A 24,149-nucleotide genomic window follows, 5' to 3' on the forward strand; every position below is an offset into this window, starting at 1 on the left:
GGACTAAGGGATTCACGTATATAACCTTTGTCGAGCAGCTCCTGTACTTGACGCATAATCTCCTTCGTCTCCTCTGGATTGGTACGGTATGGCGCACGGTTGGGTAACGATGCACCGGGAATTAAGTCAATTTGATGCTCAATCCCTCGAATAGGTGGTAATCCCGATGGCACGTCTTGTGGAAAGACGTCAGCAAACTCCTGCAAAATGTTAGTGACAACATGAGGCAAAGAGGAAGGCACGTCCGCGAATGAAAGTAATACCTCTTTGCACACAAAAGCATAGCAAACAGATTTGCTCAAATCTAGATCATCAATATCAGATTTGGTGGCAAGTAAACATGCACTTTTCAATTTAATTTCTGAAGCAACACTAGATGGTTTATTATTAGGCTTCATTTGTTGCTCAAATTCTTTTGCCACAATCTGATTATCACTCTTATTTGTCTCCTATTTTGCTTTATTAGCTCTATTAATATCATCTTTCAAAATGGAATCAGGAGTCATAGGAAGAAAAGTAATATTTTTATCCTTATGAACAAGAGTATACTCATTGTTTCTACCATGGTGTATAGAATTTTTATCAAATTGCCATGGTCTACCAAGTAATAAGGAACATGCTTGCATAGGTACCACAGCGCAATCAACATAATCAGAATATGTAGAGATACTAAAATGCACACGAACATTACTTGTTACCTTAAACTTGTCGCTGTTGTTGAACCATTGGATGTAGTAAGGATGTGGATGTGGTCTTGTGGTGAGAGATAGCTTCTCCACCATATCCATGCTTGCCAAGTTGTTACAGCTCCCTCCATCTATGATGACGCGAATAGAATGTTCCTTCACAACTCCCTTTGTATGGAACAAATTATGCCTCTGATTTTGCTCAGCTAGTGTGACCTGCACACTCAAAACACATTGAGCAACTAAACATTCATACATGTCAGCATCTTTAGCAGCCATGTATTGCGTCTCATGATAAGAATCATCTCCACCGTGTTCTTCATGTGTAATAAGAGCCAAAGTCTCCCCATCATTGTCACTAGTGGACTCATACCCACCATCCTCAGTAGCAATCATCACACGCTGAGATTTGCATTCTCTCGCAAAAAGTCCTCTTCCCTTACAATGACGACAAATAATATCACTTGTGTTCCCTGTTGCTGCCATGGAAGAAGAAGAACTCTGTGCAGGCCCAGCAGGTGTGCTCTTGGCACATAGTGGTGGTTGTGCCTACTTTCTTGTATCACGGCTGGAGGTGGCACCTGATGGAGGTGCTGGTGCAGTGGAAATAGAGGATGCACGTGGTCTCCATTATGAAGATCGACCTGCAGAAAAGTTAGTTCGCGCCAATGCCTATCGATCCTGCACTTCACGTTCAGCTTTACAAGCAAGATGGAATAAACGAGTGATATTAGTATACTCATAATCTAGAATGGTCTGAATCTCTCTATTTAATCCACCCGTAAAACGTGCAAGCATAGCATCATTCTCCTCATCAATACCACATCTAATCATGCCAGTTTGTAATTCCTGATAATATTCTTCTACAGAATTTTTTCCTTGTCTTAAAGGCTGCAATTTTTGACGATATTCACGTTGATAATATGGTGGAACCCAACGAGTACGCATAGCAGTTTTCAAAGCAGCCCAAGTAGCTAGAATAGGATATAATCTACAATGCTCAGACCACCAAACACATGCAAAACTAGTGAAAGCACAAACAGCAGCAGGAACACGTGTCTCCTCGGTATATTGTAAACATATAAATCGTTGTTCAGTTTCTAACTCCCAAGTAAGATATATATCAGGAACATATCTACCCTCAAATGGTGGAATATTCAATTTTAGTTTAGGGAGATGGTCATGATCTCGTACCTGAGGGTGAGCCCTACCATTGCCATTATTTGCATGTGGCCGACCTGGTGGTTGCGGTGCTGGTGGTTGCACGTAGTTCTGATTTTGATCAACCTCATCCTCGTAATCTCCCGCAAAATCATCCTCCTCCGCATCAGCAGCAGGAGCCACCGAAGTATCAACAATAGCACCAACAGTTTGGCCAGGTGCAAGAGGGAGACGGCTCGCTCGGCGGAGGGCTATTTCGCGACGTGGAGGTAGTCATTGTTGTTGTTGTTGTAGAGGTGCGTTAGGTGCAGCCGGTGGTGGTGGTGGAAGACGTGCGAGCAATTCATTAAACCTGTTATCGAGCTTTGTTTCGAACGTCTTCTCCATGCCACTCTTCAAATCTGTTTAGCACATCTTGCACCTGTCCACTCATCATTTGCTGAAATTTATCATGCAACTCCTTATTCGTCATGTTCTCCTAGTCAGTCTCATCGGCTTGTGATCCTGCCATGGTTAGCAACAATAGAAACACACAAGAATGTGATCCTACAGACTACTAACAAGAGGTGGTGGTGGGTGTCAAAAATCCGTCAAGCAAATCTGAAATTCTTACCAGTTCTTACCCAACAGCAGGCGGTGATCGGCAACCGTCGTAGTCAAAACTCTCAAAGCATGGACAGAGCGGTTACCAGGGAGAGTCAAACGCACGACGTAGATGTATGTGGAGCTGGGAAGGCTTATAATATGGTAGCAAAAAGGGCCAGCAATAATCAATTCAGAGATGCAAAGTTGAATAAATGCTCAAAGACAGTACTGTGCTGGTCCTAGGCTAGACCGTGCTAGAGACGCGAGCCTAGAACACTAACAAAGTCACGACGCTGCATGTAAACAAGGGAGGATCACGCTCTGAATTTTTTTCTTTTTTTTCACTTTTTTGCACTTTTTTCCTTTTTTTGCTCCGCAACAATATTTTTTCAAAAAAGTCTACAAATGGTCCAAAAACTGCCTAGCCAGATTTTTTTGAGTTTGGAACTAGTTTTCTTCTACGGGTAGCACGAAAGTTTGGGAGTCCTACTCTATCACGACTCGGAGTATCGCGTGATCTGGAAATCCAAAACAGAGTAACAAAATTCTGGACTCGGACTAGGACTGGTGGCGGAGATGAATCTGGTGGAACTCGGACTGGTGGTGGCGATGAATCTGGTGGAACTCGGACTGGTGGTAGTGATGAATCTGGTGGAACTCGGACTGGTGGCGGATATATGTGGCAGGTGGACTCGGATTGGCGTGATGGCGGTGGATATGTGGTATATGGCAGCGGCAATGATGATGGTGGTATATGGCAGCGGTGATGACGATGGTGGTATATGGCAGCGGTGACGATGATGGTGGTATATGCCAGCGGTGATGATGCTGATGTGGCGGCGGCGTGACTACTTGTGAACAGAACTCGAAACTCTAAAGGACTAGACACTAAGACCAGCAACTAGACACGACGATGCAACCGCAAACTCAAGAATGCAGAACCCTAAAATGATTATGCAATGGCTCAGATTGGTTCATATATGACGAACTAACCCTAATTTTTTTGTGGCTTTTTCGTGGACTATAGGTATGAAGAACAGACTCGATCTAAACTACGAAAAACTATAAAATCTCACTGAGCAACCTGAAAATCTGATACCACTTGATAGAGGCGAGAGGCCCGATCTTTCGATGAGATGGTGGCTATCGTTTTGGTGGAAGTCGACTTTGACGATCCGACTACGAACGTGTGAGGACGTCGCCCCTTAGCAATCGCTAAACCAACTTCGAGAGGTTATTGACCACGCCGGAGCACGATCAACCTGACCATGAGGGTCTATTTCCTGCAAGCAACGAAGAACGAGCAAGAAATTGAAATTGCAATCTGGATATGGCGAATATAAGAGGAAAATTTTATTAATGAAGGTGGGGTTCTGTGACGTCTTGGTCTGGTCGTTGGACACAAACGAAGTACGCGAAGTTGCAGCTATGGCGAACTTTTAATCTAAACAAAACCCAAAGTCTAAACGATGCCCTAAGGGATGTATATATGGAGGAGAGAGGGGGAATTTCGTTGCCCTTGGTTATGGGGTCCGAAGCAAACCCTAACTCTTGTTTCCCCACACATACGGACTCGAAAAACAACCTATACTTAAGTATTTCGAAAATACATGGGCTTGGCCCAATAATAAGGTGACGCAGCACCTAGAATAGCCTCTAGACGAAATTTATGAAGTGGCATCTTGTATATTTCATCCAAGGCTTCATGCACTCATTAGGGTGGCTTCAAAATCCTGGAATCATCACTTGTAACTCCATTCTTGTTCCCCTTGCGCATGCCATCATCTCCATGCTTGAACTTGCTCCAAGGTTCATCTTTCTTGTCCAAGCTAGGCCCTTCATTTGTAAGCAAAACAAATGTATCCAATTTAGGCAGCATCTTATTCTCATGAACATTAGAATCGTTACCGAGAAACGAAAGTACCTGATAATTCAATTGGCGTGCGCGAGCTCTAGTAATTGGTCCAGTATGTATAACAGTAGGGGCTGTGGGCGTAACAATGGTATTGATGTCCTGATCATAGGGGCAGTCTTGGAGGCCGGAAATTGAGTCTGAGATGAATCATCAGAAGAGAGAGACACCTCCAGCAAAGATAAAATAAAGTTAGCAATGCAAGGGAGCAGATCTGTTAATGGAAAGTAAAAGATGAAGATAAAATAGACCTCATTCTGGCGTTTTTGAGGCGTTTGTTGAGGAACGGAAAGCGGTTCATCGTCGTTCCGGGCTTGATGGCGGCTTTCATGTTGTCGTTTTTTCAAAACAAAATGAGGGTCTAAATAAGACAAAGGGTGTGAAAACCTTACTTTCCAGGTTGCCAGTTGAACTTTCTGTCTTGGCAAATGGGCTGAGTCGGAGGAAATAGTTACCTCTTCTTCTACAGCCTGACTGGCCCCCGTGTCGTCCTGGCAATGATCAGTGTCAATAAGGTTATTAAAAAACTAGCCACGGGGAGTCAAGGGCTACCTCCTACTCAGAAGTATCATCATCAAGCTTTAACAGGTCTTCAGCGGTGCTCTTTTTCTCCTTGGACCTCCAGGTCGTCTTCTTGGCGGTTATGGCGGCGGCTCTAGCCTTCTTGGCGGCTTCATGGTCATACTTGGCTTTCCAAAAATCATATTTGGCCTATAAACAAGTAAACAAGATAAAAGGTCATGCAGGCATTTAAAATTGCTGAGGAAAATACAAAGAGAAAGAGGTCAGGAGTTTTTTACCTTTGGCGTCAGGTTAAATTTGTAGAAGGGGTTTAACCCAACTTTACTGCAGTCTTCATATTTGCCGTTCACCAGAAGGGTCGACATTGAAACAATATCTTCTTCAGTTAGTTGAACGGATCTATGACGAAGAGAGTCATCTGGGCCTCCACCATATTCATACATCAATTTTGGATCGGCGGCTTAGAGGGATGACTCACCACGCGAGCCAGTAACGAGTCAAATCAACAACGGTTAAGCCGTTCCCCAGTAAGGCGTTAATCCTTTTTGCGTTCGGCGGCAGTAAGCTTGTCAGGGAGCACAAACTTGGAATTGAGACGATGAAAGGATCGATATGGTTGACTAGAGGGTGGGTGAATAGGCAACTAACAATTTTTAACTTTTCTTTACCAAATTAAACTTTGCATCAAAGTAGGTTGTCTAGATGTGCAACTAGGTGAGCAACCTATATGATGCAATAACAACAAACAAACAAGCAAGCGAGAGAAGTAACACTAAAGATCTTGCACAAGTAAAGGTAAGAAATAACCAAGAGTGGATCCGGTGAAGATGAGGATGTGTTACCGAAGTTACTTCCTTTTGAGGGAAAGTACGTCTCCGTTAGAGCGGTGTGGAGGCACAATGCTCCCCAAGAAGCCACTAGGGCCACCGAATTCTCCTTACGCCCTCACATAATGCGAGATGCCGTGATTCCACTATTGGTGCCCTTGAAGGCGGCGACCGGACCTTTACAAACAAGGCTGGGGCAATCTCCACAACTTAATCGGAGGCTCCCAACAATACCACGAAGCTTCACCACGATGGACTATGGCTCCGTGGTGACCTCAACCATCTAGGGTGCTCAAACACCCAAGAGTAACAAGATTCGCTAGGGATAGGTGGGGGAATCGAAAATCTCTTGGTGGAAGTGTAGATCGGGGCCTTCTCAACCACTCTCGAGCAAATCAACATGTTTGATTGGCTAGAGAGATAGATCGGGCGAAAATGGAGCTTGGAGCATTAATGGAGCTTGAGAGGGAAGAGGTAGGTCAACGAGGAAGAAGGGGACCCCCTTTTATAGTGGTGGCAACAATCCAACCGTTGCCCCACTAAATAGCCCCGCAGAGGGCGGTAGTACAGCTTGGGGGGCGGTACTACCGCTGAGCCAGCGGTACTGTCGTTCCAACTAGCGGTACAGCCGCGAAAAGGAGAGAAGCAGGGACCTGGACCCAGAGCGGTACTATCGCGGTGGTAGGGGCGGTACTACCACTGAGAAACAGTACTACCGCCTCTACTTCCGCAACTAGTGCCGCAAAACCCGACACAAGAAAAAGAGCCCTCGATTCAAGGCGGTAGGAACCTGGCAAGCCAGCGGTAGTACAGCTGCGGAGTCACCGGCGGTACTACCGCTGCGGAGCGATACTGCCGCTTGTGACCCCTCAGTGGTACTACCGCTGGGTAGCACGGTACTACCGCTGGGACCCAGACAAGACACACAAGTAGAGAAAAGATCTCTCCATTGAAGCGGAAGAGCTCTGAGGGGAGAAGCGGAAGTGTACGTGTTGATTCCACCCAAGCAATTCCACAGTGGACCCCCTCTTGATAGTACGGTGCCCTCTACGCAACTAGACCACCGAAAGAGAAACGAAAGAGCTACACCATCTTGAATGACACTCCGAGGGGAGGAAATCATCTCGTGCCAAGGATGAATCTCTGAAACGCTCAAAGCACACGATTTGTCCGCAAACACGTTGTCATCAATCACCAAAACCACATCGAGAGAGATATGCCTCAACAATCTCCCCCTTTTTTGGTGGATTGATGACAACTAGGGATTTGCACAAGTAAAAGATATAAAAGTAAGAATACTTAGAACTACAAAATATAGATGGGCTCCCCCTGAATGTGTGCACCTAGTTAGTGGAGCCTTTGGAATGCAAGGCACCTATCTTTTATAGTCCAACAATTCTAAGCACAGGATATATGAGAGAAGGGTATAAAATAGGATAAGCATGCAACTCATAAGATACTACAGTACTGAAAAACATAAGTAATAAGGTAGTGATAGGGAGCATATGTCTCACAGCATATGACTAGAACTTAGGTCTCACTGGCACCAAACCAAACCAAGCAAAGACAACTAGAAAACACACGAGAACGCAAGATACAAAGACATGCTCGCAACACAGCAACAACCCAAATCCCTAAACTCTCTCCCCCTTTGGCATCAAGACACCAAAAGGGCAAAGAGCGTTGCTATGGCTCCAGGTGATGCCAAGCTGCGGATCTCGAACATCACATCTCAGCGTGATCATCTGCATCTCCGTCGTTGGTCGGAAACTGCTCGGCGTCTGAATCAGTCCAAGGGAAATGCTGGTGAATCCATTCCTCCTCTTCAGTGATCTGTCCCTCAGAGCCGCTGACAATGGTCGCACCCAGGTGATGCATGAGCTCCTTGTGGCGCACCCTGGCCTGCTTCTCAGCCACATGAGTCATGTACTGACCATGAGACTCCATGCAGAAAAGCTTCTTCATCTTGCGTTTAAGCTTCTTTGCCCAAGAAGGTTCTGCACTAGCGGGCCCAAAGTCCTCCTCGTGATCATCAGTTGCAGCCTCACCCTCAGCCTCCATGGCAGCAGCAGCAGCAGTAGATGGACCCCCGGGTTTAGGCGCTGGGGTGCCCCAATTGTCCTTCTTCCTCAGACGCTTGATCTCATGAGAAACCAAGTCTCCAGTTTCCAACATCACTCTGGGATAAACACGTGCCCAGGCCTTCTCAATGAGCCTCATGATGAATGGACCATATATCGGGCACTTGCGCTTAGAAATGGCAGAGAGAAGTTCAGACCACATAACATGAGAAATGTCCAGGCTCTCTCTAGTGGTTGCTTCTTTCTCATGCTGGCAGAAAAGAAGCATGTCCACGAGATAGGAGTGGACCTGATCCAGATTCCCGATGCGAGGGAAGAGAGTCTCATGGAAGACACAATGAAGAATGTCCAGAAACGTACACAGCTCATAGGTTTCCTTCTTAGTCACTGGGTGAACCTTCATAGTGCAGTAGGGCCAAAGGGCTTGCTTGTGAGTGGAGGTAGCATTGCGGTGAGGGCGGAAGCCTACTAGAGTCTCAAGCCCTTGATCTTCCACATCAAGTAACTCCATGAAGGCCTTCCACTTGACGGAAAGCAACTTGCCATTAGTCATCCAAGTCAGAATCATGTCGGCATCAGTTCCAAGATGAATGGTAGCAAAGAATTGAGCCACCAAATCTGCATCGAAATCCTTGTTGAACTGCATGATCTTGAGAATGTTCAGCTGAGTACACATCTGAAGGGCTTCACCAAAGTACTCAGGGTCCTTCTCCATGGCATCAATGTCGATGGAGCAAACATCAACATAGAGATTCTTCTTGGCCTTGATCACATCAAAATAGATGGCAAACTGAAAGCGGTTCCAGAACGGGCGGTTGACCAAAGTGGGATCTTGGTCCGCCTCATAGGGGTTGCGGCGACGCTTTTCCCAAAACTCGTTGGCAGTCATCTCAGTCACAGTCTTTCCCTTTGGCTTGTTGGTGGATATCTTCGACTGCTGAGGTGGTGGAGGTGCACTTGCGGATGCGCCTGCTGGTGGCGGTTGAGTGCTAGAGGAACCACCTGCTGGCTCAAAGGTGCGGTAGCGCTTTGACGTTGCACGCCCGGGGTTGACACGGCGGACCTGCTGCTCAGGATGATCATCACCTGGAACCAAACACAAGAACACGCAAAACAACCAGAAGGAACGAGCATAAGCCAACAAACACAACAAAAGGATCAAGGTATGGCAGGAACATGATGGAACTTCGCAGGCAGCGGTAGTACCGCGACATGCACGCGACAGTACCGCCCAAGCAGTAGTACCGCTCCAAAGAGAGCGGTAGTACCACTCGAGGCGGGGAAACAGCAGTTCCCTACTACCGTGGTCAGATCCAGCACTACCGGCCTGCCAAATTCAAAAATATTCCTACCAAACTCTAATCTAGATAGTCTAGTTGCCTTCTCCAACCTACTCAAGCCTAGATTTAGCCAAAAATCTAGAGATGCAACCACCATTGCCCCTAAGACGCAAGATCTGAAAACAAGACAAAGGGAGAGAAGGAATGGGGGCAATACCGGCATCCATGGCAAGAGAACGAGGTGGGGATCGACTCCACCGAAGGAAATGGAGAGGGAAGCCCCGAAGATGAAGATCCGCCGGAGCCCTCCCGCGGCGATGCGAGGCTGGAGAGAGGAAGAGGAACGAGGGGGCGAAGCGAATGGGTATGGGGGAGAAGAAACCTCCCCCTACCCTGATATAACCCCTTGGTCCCGTCCCTCAGCGGTAGTACCGCGCTAGGGGGCGGTAGTACCGCTTATAAGCGGTAGTACCGCGCACCACCAGCGGTATTACCGCCCAGCACGCCACGGCAACTAACCAACATGGCTTATCTCGAAAGAAAAAAAGGCAAGAAGAAGAGAGAACACACCAGCAAAAGGCAAAGATACACCTCTTCAAGAGAGGGCGGTGGACGAGGCCACCTATGTTCGAGTCAAGAGGTATGGCGCCGCGAAGATTTTAACCTTGGGCCATGACCAAAACTTGTCTTTGAAGCACAAGTACCATCAACAATGGTTAATGTGATAGACTTGATCAATTTATGCATAATGGGGGAAGGGAGAGTTCATTGAGATAACAACACTCCCCCTATGTCGATGCCTACATCTAAACTAGACAGCAAATTGAGTGTGGTGGGGTGTGCAAGGGTTCATGTCACATTGCTCAAATCAATGATATTTATCTCATGCCTTAACTCGCGAAATCTTGCTTCATCCAAGGGCTTCGTGAAAATATCTGCATGGTTATCATGAGTGTTGACATAGTTGACCTCGATCTCTCCTTGCCTAATGTGATCCCGGATGAAGTGATACAGAATCTCAATATGCTTCATCTTGAAGTGTTGCACCGGGTTGAGAGAGATCTTGATGGCACTTTCATTGTCACACCAAAGAGGCACTTTGTCACAAATGACACCGTAATCCTTTAAAGTTTGCCTCATCCATAAGAGTTGTGCATAACAACTACCGGCCGCTACATACTCTACTTCGATGAACGAGAGAGACACACAACTTTGCTTTTTAGAAGACCAATTTATCAAAGAGCAACCAAGGAATTGGCACCCTCCGAAAGTGGACTTCCTATCCACTTTGTCTCCCGCCCAATCGGAATTCGAATACCCTACAAGCTTGAAGTTTTCTCCTCTTGGGTACCATAAGCCAAAGTTTGGGGTATGAGCCAAATATCCAAAGATTCGTTTGACCGCCACATAGTGACTTTCCTTAGGTGCGGCTTGAAACCGTGCACAAATTCCCGCACTCTACATGATATCCGGTCTAGATGCACAAAGGTAAAGCAAGGATCCAATCATGGAGAGATATACCTTTTGATCCATCGCTTTATCATTGGGATCTATGTCAAGTTGGCACTTGGTGGGCATTGGAGTGGAAGCCGGCTTGACGTCACTTAGCTTGAATCTCTTGAGCATGTCTTGAGTGTATTTGGCTTGGTTGATGAAGGTTCCTTCTCTTCTTTGCTTCCCTTCGAACCATAGAAAGAACTTCAACTCTCCCATGGAAGACATCTCGAACTTTGAGGTCATGAGAGTGGCAAGTTCCTCATTGAAAGCTTTGTTAGGGGAACCAAAGATAATATCATCAACATATAATTGGCACACAAACAACTCCCCTTTGACCTTCTTTGTAAAAAGAGTGGGGTCGATTAGCCCAACTTCAAAACCACGGTCTTGGAACAACTCGGTAAGGTGGTCATACCACACACGTGGGGCTTGTTTAAGGCCATAGAGTGCCTTATCGAGTTGATACACATGATCGGGAAAGTAGGGATCCTCGAACCCGGGGGGTTGCTTGACATAAACCAATTCATTAATAGGACCATTAAGAAAAGAACTCTTCACATCCATTTTTTGTAACTTAAAGTTATGATGAGAAGCATATGCAATCAACATGCGAATGGATTCAAGACGAGCAACGGGAGCAAAGGTTTCACCGTAGTTGATACCCTCGACTTGGGAGTAGCCTTGTGCTACCAAATGAGCCTTGTTACGAATGATAATCCCATGGGAATCTTGCTTGTTCTTAAATATCCACTTGGTTCCAATGACATTGTGGTTCCCCGTCGGTCTTGGCACCAATCTCCACACTTTTTTGCGCTCGAAGTTGTTGAGTTCTTCATGCATGGCATTGAGCCAATCCGGATCTTCGAGCGCCTCATAGACCTCGTGGGGTTCGACACAAGAGACAAACGCGTGATGTTCATAATAGTTTGCTAATTGTCTATGAGTGCTTACCCCCTTTCTTAAGCTTCCAAGCACATTCGTCATGAGATGATCCTTGGTGGAGAGCTTGTAAGCAACCTTGGCGGCACGACGCTCCAATTCCTCCTTGGGGGTGAGATGAGGAGTGGTTACTTGATCATCTTGAGCGTCGCGTTGAGCTTGTTCTTGTTCTTGAACTTGCTCGGAGGAGAGAACTTGACCTTGGGCATCACCTGGTGTATCAACACCGTCTTGAGCATGATCTTGCCCTTGGTCTTGTTCTTGAGGACGGCCTTCACGTTGTTCTTCGGAAGCGTGTGGGCCTTGGGTTGGTGATGGCTCCACTTGAGTGGAGCATTGTCCTTCTCCTTCGGCCACAACGTGTTCTTCAATGGGTACGATAAAACCAACACCCATTCTTCTTATGTCTTGAGGAGGAATTTCATCACCTACATCTCAAGTGCCACTTTCCTCCACTTGGGAGCCATTATTCTCATCAAACTCCACGTTACATGTCTCCTCAATAAGTCCCGTGGATTTATTGAGGACATGGTAAGCATGAGAGTTTGTAGCATAACCAACAAATATGTCCTCATAAGCTCTAGTCTCAAATTTAGACAACCGAACACCTTTCTTGAGAATGAAACACTTACAACCGAACACCCGAAAGTACTTAAGGTTGGGCTTGTTACCAGTGAGTATCTCATATGGAGTCTTGTTCAAGCCCTTGCGGAGGTAGAGCCGATTGGATGCATGACACGCGGTGTTGATGGCTTCGGCCCAAAAGTTGTATGGATACTTGAACTCCGCCATCATGGTCCTTGCCGCATCCATCAACATCCGGTTCTTCCTCTCCGCAACACCGTTTTGTTGAGGGGTGTAAGCTGCGGAATATTGATGCTTGATCCCCTCATCACTAAGAAACTCATCCAAGGTGTAGTTCTTGAACTCGGTGCCGTTGTCACTTCTTATTGTCAAGATCTTTGCATTGTGTTGACGTTGTGCTTCATTTGCAAAGTCAATGACGGTTTTTGGGTCTCGCTCTTCCTCTTGAAGAAATACACCCAAGTGTATCTTGAGTAGTCGTCCACAATCACCAAGCAATACTTCCTACCCCCAAGACTATCAAAGGATGGAGGCCCAAAGAGATCCAAGTGAAGGAGCTCCAAAGGCCTATTTGAGTAAATGATAGTCGTGGGAGGGTGAGCCTTCTCATGTAGCTTTCCTTCGATACAAGCACTACAAGCACGATCTTTAGCAAAACTAACATTCGTTAGTCCACGGACATGGTCCCCCTTGAGAAGACTTTGCAAAGATCTCATATTGACATGGGCTAAACGGCAATGCCAAAGCCATCCCACATCAACTTTAGCCATTAGGCATGTCGCGGTCTTAGTGGGTCGCTCTGAAAAGTTAATCACATATAGACTGTTCTCGACATGCCCAACAAAGGCTACTTTAAGAGTCTTGCTCCACAAGAGGGCCACGATATCAATATCAAAGAAAGTGGCAAAGCCCATGATTGCAAGTTGACGAACGGAAAGTAAATTGTATGCAAGGGACTCAACAAGCATGACCTTCTCGATCGTGAGATCATGAGAGATGACTACCTTGCCAAGTCCCAATACCTTAGAAGATGAGGCGTCACCCCACTCGACATTGGTGGGCATAGATGGAATCTTGTGCACGTCTACCACCAAGTCCTTGCTCCCGGTCATATGATTTTTAGCTCCGCTATCGAGCAACCATGATCCCCCACCGGAAGCAAACACCTACAAGAGATCAATGCTTGATTTTAGGTACCCATTTTGTAATGGGTCCTTTGATGTTAGTAACAAGGGTCTTTGGAACCCAAATAGACCATTCAATATACTCATGAGGAGAACCAACAAATTTGGCATAGACATGCCCATCACTAGCACGACATAACACATAAGAAGGATTAAAGTAGTCGGCTTTGATGGAAGGGGTGGCATTGCCCTTTTTGACACCGCCACCCTTTTCATTGTTCTTCTTCTCCTTGGAAGCACTCTCTCACTCCTACAAAAAGGTTTGCATGAGAGGAGGAGGTCGTTTGGTCTTGTCATTGTTCTTCTTGTTCTTGGACTCGGGCACGTACCCAACCCCTTCCTTGGCCACAACTCCCTTTTGGTTGGTCTAAGAGGCCGTTGAGGTTCTTCTTGCCTTGTATGCAAGTCGCAAGACCTTTCTCAAGTTTCACCTTTAGCTTAGCGTTCTCCTCAACAAGATGCACATGCTCACAACACGGGTTAGTAGCATTTGCATTATCAATTAACATCATACGAGGAAAAGTGGCTTTTTCCTTGGTTAGCTTTACTTGAAGTTGGTCATGAGACTCTTTGAGGCTAGCATGAGCACCCTTCAAGATCTTGTGAGCCTTGTCAAGTAGATCAAACTCCTCTTTGAGTCTAGCAAGATCAACCTCAAGTTCGGCCTTCTCGGAGTTCAGCACACGAGAAACAATGAGAACATGATCAAAATCTTTCTTTAACTTAGCATGATCAACGTTGTGTGACTCCTCAAGAGCCAAAAGAAGACCACACTCTTCCTCAAGAGCACTGGAAAGATCCGAGATCTCATCGTCATAGTCATGACTATGCCCTTCCATCTTAGAGATGGTATCTTCGTGAGCCTCGATCATGTCATTGGCTTCACCAAGTTGTTCCAAGAGAGCAACAAAGTGCTTCTTGGATTTACCCTTAAGTTTGCCCATAAAGGAATCAAACTCATTCACTTCCACAATAGCTCCCTCATGTTCATCAATGCTATCCGTTGAAGAAGGGTGATTAATGATGGTAGTTTTGATGTTGGAGGTTACCTTGTTACAGAATTTTCAAAGGCCTCATGATAGTCATTATTTGTTACAGAATTTTCAAAGGCCTCATTAGTTTTTTGTGTTTCCACCAAGTTGTTCCAAGAGATCAAAAAAGTGCTTCTTGGATTTACCCTTAAGTTTGCCCATAAAGGCATCAAACTCATTCACTTCCACATTAGCTCCCTCATGTTCATCAATGCTATCCGTCGAAGAAGGGTGAGACCGCGAGTTTGGTTACTCTCTGATAAAGCTCACGAGGTTCTTCATCTTCTTTCATTGCAAACTCATCGGCCTCATCTTGCACCACTTCATAGTTGGAGCGTTGAATGCTTGCACTTTCCCGGTAGAATGAGACAACACAAAGCCATGCGTCTTTGGCCAAGGCGAAGGGCCGAAGATGAGGTAGATATTCAGGTGGAATTGCATCTTGAATGATGAAGAGAGCATTCTCATTGAATTTATTATCTGCGGCTTCTCGAGGAGTGAAGTTGCTTGGATCATGCGGATAGAAACCTTCTTCAATGATTCTCCAAAGATTAGTGTTCACATGATTTAAATGACGTTTAAAGCGGTAAACCCAAGAATCAAAGTCCTCATTTTTTAAAATCTTAGGGGGAGGACCGGCATGATTCAAATGAGTGGAAGGAACCGGTCCACCATAAACAAGTGGTGGTTCCACATGAGCAAAGATGCCGGTGCCATTCTTACCACTAGAAGAAGGAGCCTTTTCACTACTAGCTTCCCCCTTATCGGAGGTAGCATCCGTCACCTTGTTGGTGGGATTACCCACTTTCAACGGTGCGGTGGAATGTTTAAGCCCTTCAAGGAATTTAGTAAACATGCTTTCAACCTCGGTCTCCCGGAGGTTTTCAATGTCTCCAAGGCCACATTGAACTCCTCATGAGAGATCGAGGTTCCCCCATCGCCCGTAGACGAGATCGGATTCACACCGGAGTGTTCCTCCACATCATGTACGGTATCAACCATACTCTTCGGACGGTAAAGTCCTTAATAAAGAGACGAGGCTCTGATACCAATTGAAAGGATCGATATGGTTGACTAGAAGGGGGGGGTGAATAGGCAACTAACAATTTTTAACTTTTCTTTACCAAATTAAACTTTGCGTCAAAGTAGGTTGTCTAGATGTGCAACTAGGTGAGCAGCCTATATGATGCAATAACAACAAACAAACAAGCAAGCAAGAGAAGTAACACTAAAGAGCTTGCACAAGTAAAGGTAAGAAATAACCAAGAGTGGATCTGGTGAAGAAGAGGATGTGTTACCGAAGTTCCTTCCTTTTGAGGGGAAGTACGTCTCCGTTAGAGCGGTGTGGAGGCACAATGCTCCCCAAGAAGCCACTAGGGCCACCGTATTCTCCTCACGCCCTCACACAATGCGAGATGCTGTGATTCCACTATTGGTGCCCTTGAAGGCGGCGACCGGACCTTTACAAACAAGGTTGGGGCAATCTCCACAACTTAATCGGAGGCTCCCAACAATACCATGAAGCTTCACCACAATGGACTATGGCTCCGTGGTGACCTCAACCGTCTAGGGTGCTCAAACACCCAAGAGTTCCACAGTCGGTTCTTCTTGAAGGTACACCTCACATAGAACTTGGAAATTGTAGATATTGGATATGGAATTGGGCCCAAGATCTTGAGGGTGAAGTTTGAAAAAGTGAAGGACGTCTCGAAAGAATTTTGAGCCGGGGGGTGAAAAACCCCGATTCATGTGGTCAGAAAAGACAATGACTTCACCATCTTTGGGATTGGGCCGTTCCTCGTCCGGGTCAGGTGCACGGTAAGACATAACATTCTTCCCTGGCAAAAAACCTATGGTGAAGAATTCCTTCAGATTATCCTTAGTTACTGTGGAAGGGGCCCAGTTGCAGACGATCGGTGCTTTTGACGGCATGATGATCAAAAGACGAACTGAAAAGAAAGTAAAGTACCGGTTCAATTCAATGGTGAAATTAACAGTTAAATGATGATGGTGCAAATAGGGAATGGCAGCTTATGTAAGGGCTAATGTCATATAAGGGAAAAGTAACCGGCGTCGTAAGCCGCCATGACTACAGACATTTGAAGGAAATCAGAGACAGAATAGGCTAAGTGTTGAAGCAAACAAGTTTCATAATTTCTTGATATTATTCTGGATCAAAGGGTCAATCAAAATGGAAAATATTCTGGACCTAAAAGCTAGCACAGATCAGTTCATGAGCTCTAATGAGGCCTTTGAACCAGAGAAAGGGATCTGTTGGTATTGAGGATGGGCACAAAACAACTACCGCATGAACACATGTTCTCTTTGGATCAAGAAGAAGCCATAGTGGAAGAACTACAAGGAAACCGTGATGAACTACGAAGAAAACGCAGAAACCTAGAAACCCTAATGCGGATCTGAGGAGCAGGAAGGTGAGCACTTACAACCACGGATCTTCTGCGGAGGTCACCGCCGTTCTTTGGACCGATTCAGGTTGATGCAGCGGCAAAGGTCGATGGAGACAGAGGTGAAGCATGACGGTGGCGGAGCTCGAGCAGCGGGAGGGTTGCAAGAGGAAGAAGACAAAGAAGAGAGAAGTACGAGAAAGACCGGGGCGTGCCAATTTATAAGGTGATAAGCAAACAGGCGGGCGCGGAAAATCGAGGAAGACCCAAATAATGACTATCCAACTAAACGGACGCCTCGATTCTCGGAAGACATTAAAAGATAAAGATCCGTTGAGGATGACGTCATAATAGTTTTTTGTGTTTTCAGAAGATGACGTCACGGCGGGTTACAGAATTTTTACAGAGATAGGAAGATGGATTTCATCTAAGTGTTGAAGATTGACAAGGAACAAAGTTCAAAGTCTACCTGGGGCCTAATGTTGGGAATATAGCTACCAGGTAAGACCCGTCTAGAAGGGGCCGAGTCAACCCCAACGACGTGTTACAAAAGAAGCCCAGTAACATTCAAGGCAATAGTTTATTAATACTTGTAGAAGGCCTAAGCCCAAAGGTGGCTTAAGGCCCAATATTGTAAACCGCCATTGTAAGGAAAGACTTGTAAAGAAAGGCATGTAAAAGAAGTCACCGAGTTGGACACGTTTTATAAGCCGGCCGGGACTCTGTAGGTCGCCAGGCGTCAACCCTTGTATATAAGGGGACGACCCGGCGGCGGTTTAGGAAAAGAAACAACAACTCGAAGCCAGGACAATCATATTCGCTCCCTGGTCTTCGAAACCCAAGCAATTCCAAACACAACTAGACATAGGCTTTTACCTTTATCGTGAGGGGCCAAACTAGTATAAAACCTCTCGTGTCCTTTGTCCTGATTAACCCCTTTAAGCTTCCTAGTTGCGATGGCCCTACAACTAAGTCCTTTCGCTAGGACATCTGCTGTGGCAATTCCACGACATTAACCGAGAATTTACTCATTGAGAACACACTCCGGAAGAACGAATCCATCACTTGGATGAAATAAGAACAAGAATTATGTTATGCGTATCCTTCACCAATTTAGATTGAGGACAAGCAATGGATTTGGCACACTACTTATTCTCATAGAAAGGATTAAGAGAGATATAGCGCAAACTTGAGAAGGTCTTCAACGAATTGTCGGTAGGATTTGAAAGAACGAAAGAGTTGATATGATAACGAAGGAAGAGAAATTTTGAACGAACCACCGTAAGAATTGAAAAACGAACGAAGTAAAGGGATGAATCACTGGTAAGAATTTGAAAACGAACGAAGATACTTGGGGAAAATTTATATACACCTTAAAAAAGAGATCCCGAGCTGATAAGATAATACTTGAATGATGCACCGGTATGATCTGGAGAACGAGAGCTGAAAGCTTGAATGCATAATATTTGAAAAGATGGCCTTCGGAGGAAAGAAATGGAAACAACTCATGAAATGCTCCCGATGGGTGAAAAGAATTCTCACAATCAAAAGCAATTATGAGCGGATGACATAACGCTAGAACCATGAATCTTTGGAAGAACGGATATGATTGTAGAGAAGCTCTTCTTCGGTCTTCAAATGTTGAGAAAGAAGACGAGAACCACCACTAAGAATTGTTTAGACACTCCGGGAGAATCAAAAGCGTAGAGGTTGAGCCAACGATGAAAGAATTTGAAAGATGTTGGAGAAAGACATTTGACTGATGACAAATCATTCTTACGTCAAACTTTGAAATGAATTTGTGAATAACTCCGGGAAAATAAGAAGAATCAGGTAAGATCCTGGGAAAAGACCTGTGGGTTAGGGCCCACTCAAAAGAAACACCGTTGAAATGATTTCAAAGAGAGATTGCGTCAGTTGAATTAAATGGCTTGAATGAGATAACAACCTCGAGATAGCTTGAACGGATCGAGAATGGAAATGTGAATCTTCTGAGATATCTTCAACACCACGGAACAAATGGGAAATGAGAGGTGAATGATTAGGGAGGGGTGCACCGGCATGGGAAAGCATTCGAAACAAGGAAAAGATAAGATCGAGAAAGCTTGACTTGTATCCACCGGAGAAGAAAACGAGTGAAGAGTGACGAACTTGAGGCTTCCTTAGTATCTTACTGGGAATCATCGGATAATAATATTGACAGAAAAGAATGGAGAGACTTCCCATCAATAAGATGGATATTTGACTAAGGAATCTGAGTCCTCAAAGAAAAAAGGGGTGGGTGGGCGGGAAAATAAAGGCAACTTGGGGACAGATGAACCAGACAACATTGGGAAAAAACCGAGAGGTGATCTTGCGGATGTTGAAATGATCGGATCCACTTGAAGATAAGCACGCCAGTTCAAAAGGATTGACAAGACAATCTCAATTATCATGAAGAATTAGTATTCACATAGAAACATGAGAACACCTCTTAGGAAAGGTATGGAATCAACACTTGACATTGAAGCAACTCAAATACCACAACTCAAAACAAAACAAAGGATTGGCTTGCAAAATAAGTCGGAAACAAACATATGATAGACCCCATATTATATCATGTGTCTATTGGAAGGATATCCTACGTGATACTTGAATTCCCACTTATAAACTCCCGAAACTTTATGCAATCAGGTGTTGGGGATAGAGGGGAAGCATAATATCTCATCCAAACTAACAATTCATACATCCAGCTGTATCCACCCTTCAACACATGACCAAGAAACCTTCGGAAATCATTTACCTCAACCATCCAAAAGCATCCGTTATACGAGTTATGGCAATAGTCCCGAACTCCCGCCCCACTACAGGGTGGCGTCGAGGTTATCTCACCAACAACTGCATAAAAGAGATTTTCAATTTTGAGGAACTCAGGTATTACAGAACTGCAATGAAAAAAATTGTGACGACAACACCTCGGAGCTCAACTCCCCGAGACACTGCCACAACCCCTAAATGTCAAGAGGCACCAAGAACAATGTTCTCGTCACAAGAATATCAGAACGATTCCAAGATACCCGCGTGATCCTAAAAAAACCGTGAAACTTGAGGAGAGAAAAGTCAAAACTTCTACATCAGGTGGCCTCACCAGAGCGACGAAGGGACTGAGGAGTAAAAAGAATCCTACTCTCCGATATATATAATCCTAAGACTCAAAACATTTTGTTCTAGACTCAACAATGTCAGTGATTCGATCAAGCAGGGGGCTCCTAAGTCGGGGAAGGCTCTGATACCAACTTGTAACACCCACAATGCGGCCATATCTCCCACGTGTCGGGGCATGACTTAGAGTCATAGCCGCATGGTAGGCATGTTGCAAGAGGGGTAATCTTTACACATCCCATGTACTGAATAAGAAAGGGATAAAGAGTTGGCTTACAATCGCCACTTCACACAATACATGAATAATCCATACATCATCCAAAGTATAAACAAAGGTCCGACTACGGAACCAAAATAAAGAAAGACAACCCCAAATGCTAGATCCCCGATCGTCCCAACTGGGCTCCACTACTGATCATCCGGAAAAGAAACATAGTATCGTCCCGAATCCTCGTCGAACTCCCACTTGGGTTCGGTAGCGTCCCCTGCACTGGCATCATCGGCACCTGTATCTCTTTGGAAGTATCCGTGTGTCACAAGGCCTCAGCAATCTCACAACCCCGTGAGATCAAGACTATTTAAGCTTATGGGTAGGAAAGGGTAGTGAGGTGGAGTTGCAGCAAAGCACTAAGCATATATGGTGGCTAACTTACACAAAAGAGAGCGAGAAGAGAAGCAACACATGGTCGAGAAGCTACAAGTGATCAAGAAGTGATCCTGAAGCTACTTACGTTCAAGCATAACACAAGACCGTGTTCTCTTCCCGGACTCCGCCGAAAAGAGACCATTACGGCTACACACGCGATTGATTCATTTTAATTAAGTTATGTGTCAAGTTCTCTACAATCGGATATTAACAAATTCCCATCTGCCACATAAATGCGGGTACGGCTCTCGAAATTTTATACCCTACAAGGGTGTCCCAACTTAGCCCATCACAAGTTCTCACGGTCAACGAAGGATAATCCTTCTCCTGGGAAGACCCGATCAGTCTCGGAATCCCTCTTACAAGACATCTCGAGAATGGTAAAACAAGACCAGCAAAGCCACCCGATGTGCCAACAAATCCCGATAGGAGTCGCACATATCTTGTTCTCAGGACAACACCGGATGAGACAGGCTACGAGTAAAACCAACCATCGAGTTTCCCCGAGGTGGCCCCGTAGGCGTCTCGGTTGAACCAACACTCAGAGGAGCACTGGGCCGAGGGGGGTTTAAAATAAAGATGACCCTTGAGTCTGCAGAACCTAAGGGAAAGGTATATGGTGGTAGGTAGGCAAATGGTAAAACCAAGGTTGAGCCTTGTTGGAGGAGTTCTATTCAAAGCGAACTGTCAAGGGGTTCCCATAACACCCAACCACGTAAGGAACGCAAAATCATGGAACATAACACCGGTATGACTAGGGCGGGAAGAGTGGAACAAAAAACCTAGGAAAAAGGCCGAGCCTTCCAACCTTTACCAAGTATATAGATGCATTAAAATAAATAAGATATAATAATGATATCCCAACAATATCCATGTTCCAACATGGAACAAGCTTCATCTTCACCTGCAACTAGCAACGCTATAAGAGGGGCTGAGCAAAAGCGGTAACATAGCCAAACAACAGTTTGCTAGGAAAGGTGGGTTAGAGGCTTGACATGGCAATATGGGAGGCATGATATAGCAAGTGGTAGGTAGCACGACATAACAATAGAGCGAACAACTGGCAAGCAAAGATAGAAGTGATTTCGAGGGTATGGTCATCTTGCCTGCAAGGTTCTCAAAGTTGCCGAAAGCTTGATCCTCGTTAGCATACTCAATAGGTTCCTCGGTCACGTACTCGTCTCCTAGCTCTACCCAAAGCAAGAACACAAGCAAAGGAACACAATCAATCACAGTGCAATGCACAAGCAACATGATGCAAAATATGGCATGATATGCAAGACATGATATGCAATGCACATGCGTGCTTCGGAAGGGAAAGAATGATCCAGGCATTATCTTGGCAAACCAAGTGTGCCGCTGGAAAGATGAGATGATTTCGGTTGAAATCAATATAAAGATCACCGGAAACGGATGCATGGTTTGCAAATGGCAAGCAAAACAAGGATGGAGCTATTGTGCGATTAACAAAATGATGCCATCTAGAATGCAACAAGAAACTAAGCTACTACACTCCAACATAACAACAAAGCATATCGCAGTGATGTACACAAGATGCTTCACAAAACATGAACACTGAGCTACGGCTAAATCACACAAGAGCAGGTTCAAACAAGCATGGCAATAGTGCAAAAGATATCAGCGTCACAGACTTAGAGAAATTACTAACATGCCAGAAATAACATCAGGAAGCCATGTTTAGAGCTAGCAAACAACATTCTACATGAACATATCTTAGCAAACAAAGGCATGGCCTGAACCTACTAAATGCATAGATCAGAAGTCCCTTACTGACCAAGTTTTATTAACAGTTTCAGACTTCGCAAAGAAACACAGCATGGCATAAACAGAATTATGATAGCAACTTTGTGAGCTCAAACCACTCACCACAAAGCTTTGCTATAGGATCCGATAATAGCATACATTTGTCGGAAACATATCCTAGGAGCTACTTGAATTCCCACTTATAAACTCCCGAAACATTCTGGTTATGCAATCAGGTGTTGGGGATACAGGGGAAGCATAATATCTCACCCAAAACTAGCAAATCCTACATCCAGCTGTATCCATCCTTCAACACATAACCAAGAAACCTACGGAAATCATTTACCTCAACCTTCGAAGAGCATCCGTTATACGAGTTATGGTAATACTCCCGGACTCCCGCCCAAGTACTGGGTGGCGGCGAGGTTATCTCACCAACAACTGCATAAAAGAGATTTTCGATGTCAGTGAAACTCAGGTATTCCAGAACTGCAATGATAAAATTGTGACGACAACACCTCGGAGCTCAACTCCCCGGGACACTTCCACAACCCCTAAATGTCAGGAGGCACCAAGAACAATGTTCTCGTCACAAAACCATCGGAACGATTCCAAGATACCCGCGTGATCCTAATTTTTTTAGTGAAATTTGAGAAGAGAAGAGTCAAAACTCTACGTCGGGATGTCTCATTAGAGAGACGAAGGGACTCAGGAGTACAAAGAATCCTACTCTCCGATATATATAATCCTATAATACTCAAAACATTTTTCTAGACTCAACAACGCCAACGATTCGATCAAGCAGGGGGATCCTAAGTCGGGGAAGGCTCTGATTACCAACTTGTAACACCCACGATGCGGCTATATCTCCCACGTGTCGGAGCACGACTTAGAGGCATAACCGCATTGTAGGCATGTCGCAAGAGGGGTAATCTTTACACATCCCATGTACTGAATAAGAAAAGGGTAAAGAGTTGGCTTACAATTGCCACTTCACACAATACATAAATATAGCATTACATCAACCAGAATACAATGAAGGTCCGACTACGGAACCAAAATAAAATAAGACTACCCCTAATGCAAAAGATCCCTGATCGCCCCAACTGTGCTCCACTACTGATCGTCTGGAAAGGAAACGTAGTAACGTCCTGAGTCCTCATTGAACTCCCGCTTGAGTTCAGTCACCTCTCCTGGAACGGCATCATCGGCACCTGCATCTGGTTTTGGAAGTAAACTATGAGTCACGGGGACTCAGCAATCTCACACCCTCGCAATCAAAACTATTTAAGCTTATGGTTAGGGAAAATGTATGAGGTGGAGCTGCAGCAAGCACTAGCATATATGGTGGCTAACATACGCAAATGAGAGCGACAAGAGAAGGCCAAAGCACGGTCGAAAATCTAGAGATGATCAAGAAGTGATCCTGAAACTACTTATGTTAAACATAACTCCAAAGCCATGTTCACTTCCCGGACTCCGCCAAGAAGAGACCATCACGGCTACACACGCGGTTGATGCATTTTAGTTAAGTTAAGTGTCAAGTTCTCTACAACTGGACATTAACAAATTCCCATCTGCCCATAACCACGGGCACGACTTTCGAAAGTTCATAACCTTGCAGGGTTGTCCCAATTTAGCCCATCACAAGCTCTCACGGTCAACGAAGGATATTCCTTCTCCCAGGATGACCCGATCAGACTTGGAATCCTGGTTACAAGACATTTTGACAATGGTAAAACAAGACCAGCAAAGCCGCCCGGATGTGCTGACAAATCCCGATAGGAGCTGCACATATCTCGTTCTCAGGGCACACCGGATGAGCGCTCCGTACAACTAAAACCAAACCTCGAGTTTCCCCGAGGGGGCGCTGCAAAGGACTATAGTTTGGACCAACACTCAG

The sequence above is a fragment of the Triticum dicoccoides genome, chromosome 7A (genome assembly GCF_002162155.2).
Source record: "Triticum dicoccoides isolate Atlit2015 ecotype Zavitan chromosome 7A, WEW_v2.0, whole genome shotgun sequence".
Classification (NCBI taxonomy): Eukaryota; Viridiplantae; Streptophyta; class Magnoliopsida; order Poales; family Poaceae; genus Triticum; species Triticum dicoccoides.